This window comes from Petromyzon marinus, unplaced genomic scaffold (genome assembly GCF_048934315.1).
Source record: "Petromyzon marinus isolate PM22_M1 ecotype Great Lakes invasive population unplaced genomic scaffold, UKy_Petmar_22M1.pri1.0 PM_G_Scaffold_43, whole genome shotgun sequence".
NCBI lineage: Eukaryota > Metazoa > Chordata > Hyperoartia > Petromyzontiformes > Petromyzontidae > Petromyzon > Petromyzon marinus.
Window position 1 is genome coordinate 1,672,501 of NW_027422995.1, and position 2,500 is coordinate 1,675,000.

General features: G+C 41.9%; 1 pseudogene; it reads right to left on the reverse strand.

Annotated features, from left to right (window-relative positions):
• LOC142917201 (28S ribosomal RNA) overlaps positions 1-2,500 on the reverse strand; it is a 9,427-nt pseudogene that overhangs the window by 2,788 nt on the left and 4,139 nt on the right.

Consider the following 2,500-nt stretch of genomic DNA (forward strand, 5'->3'; position numbering starts at 1 on the left):
TGCAAAAATAAAGAATTAAAATAACAAAGTCTAATCTATATAAGTGCTCTTGAATAAAGCTTCCTGTAAAAAAATAGCAAAAAAATACCAAGTCTTCGTCTTGGAAAATAACAAAATCTAAAAGAAAAGAAAAGTCTTCTTTGTGGAAAATAGTAAAATAAAAAAAAACCAAGACTTCACCTTGGAAAATAACAAAATCTAATCTAAAACATCTTAAATAAAGCTTATTTGTAATCTTCTTTGTAGGCAGAAAATAGTAAGTTACAGGACTCTCGAACTGATGTAGGCCAAAAATAAAGAATTAAAATAACAAAGTCTAATCTATATAAGTGCTCTTGAATAAGCTTCGTGTAAAAAATAGCAATATAATAAAAATACCAAGTCTTCGTCTTGGAAAATAACAAAATCTAAAAGAAAGGTCTTCTTTATGGAAAATAGTAAAATAAGAATACCAAGACTTCACCTTGGAAAATAACAAAACCATCTTGAAAAAAGCTTATTTTTAATCTTCTTTGTAGGCAGAAAATAGTAAGGCGAAAATAAAGTCCTCTCTAAGCTCTAAAGTAACAAATACGACGTGTTAAAAAAAAACTAACAATAAAAAAAAGAACCAAGACTTCGTCTTGGAAAATAACAATCTAAATTGTGGAAAATAGTAAAATGAAATAAAAACCGACTTCACCTTCGAAAATAACAAAATCAATCTAAAACAAATGACATCTTAAAACAAAACTATTATTTGTTTCGGAGGTTGTCTATGACTGTTCATAGACCGCATAATTTCCACAGAACATTCTCAGAATATCAAGAGAGAAAAGCAGCGTTCTGCAGGAAATCATCTTGGCCAGTGATGTCGTTCTGGGTTTGGTCAGGCCCAGGGAGGTAAGTACCTCGTTATTCTCAAGGGGCCACTTTCCTCTTGCCCCAACCGGGAATCCAAAGAATGTGACCTTGCTAGCCTTCGTCAGCACTTTGACTTGATCACCAAGAGGGGTATAGTACGAAACTTTGTGCGAGGCAGCATCTGACAAGGTATTCTTTGAAAGCTCAAAACGGACGGTGACATCGATCACAACCGCCTCCTCATCTTTTGCAAACACGAGGTCAGGCTTTCTCATCTCTCCCGTCTCGGATATGAACCGTGGCTCTTTGTATACAGACCAGCCCAATCTAGCCGCTTCGTCTGCCAGAATGTTACTGATCTTGTTATGTCGCGCAATTCTTGCTTTCTGTACTGCAGGACATTGACCGAGAATGTGCGAAAGGGACTCGAGTCTGGCAGAGCATTTCCTGCAGGAACGTAAGGCCCCATCTCTGCCTCTGTTCAAGCTTTCTCGTGTTGGGTAAATATTTGCCCTTAGTTGTAGTGCTGCGATAAAGAAGCATTGTTTAAAGCCGCACCATGGCCTCAACCAAGCATTACTGATTCTATCATGCGCAAAGTTTACAATGCCCCTTCCTTGAACCGGCTTTTCGCACCATCTCTGAAATTCATGCTCCCTCCAATCGCAGGGTCTCGGATATACAGGTTCTTTTGACACCGAGTCCCTGAGAACGAATGTTGGGATTGCATCACTGTCACCCCCTGCTCGTACCCACAAATTACGGTATTCTTCCTCCATACCCTGCGAGGACACAATATTACGGGTGATAGCATCGGACGAGTTTGCTATACGTTGCAGCCTTCTAACTTGAACCGAAGGGATTGTTTTATCCAGTTTCAAGATGGCAAGGCCTCCGTCTCGGGCTCTGGCATATAACAGTCCATCACAAGTTGAAGCGGGAAGGTGGAGCCATCCTTTTACCGCCTTTCTAATCTCTTGGTCCAACCCACGGAGAGTTGATTGCTTGCAGTCCGAGTGGTCTGCAGGATATAACAATCTGGGTAGGGCATAGGCATTGAGTAGTTCAACCTTCTGAGTTGGCTTCAGAGGCGCCTCATCGATTTTCGAGATCCATGTCTTTAGCTGACAATGTAGATCAGGCTGTATAGTGCCAGTCCAAGGGCCAATTTTCAGACCAAGGTATTTCGTTGATTCATCAGGTCGGATCATATGGACATCTTTATTTTTGATAGTCCATGGGTCGCAGTTGTTCACCGTATATGAATCTTTGGTTGGGCTTATCATGAAGCCCTGGCACTTTCTGGCCTGAACCTCCAATCCCGATAGCCCACAAAATGATTCCAAGATCGCTAGATTGGCGGCCATACCAACCCAAGATTCGCTCACCAACACCAAATCATCAGCAAACGCAAGAGCTGTCACGTGGTCGGTATCAATGGAGTACCCAACTCCGTGTGACTCTAGGGTGCATATCAAAGGGTCCATGGCAAGATTGAAGAGCAGGGGTGACATGGGGTCACCCTGTTTGACACCAACACGTATGCTAATTTCTCGAGTCGACTCGCCATTGCTTTTGAACGAGGTCGTACACCGATCGTAGGCGTTCTGGATGATGCCCACCACGTGTTCATCTACTTTCTTGTGCCTTAACACCC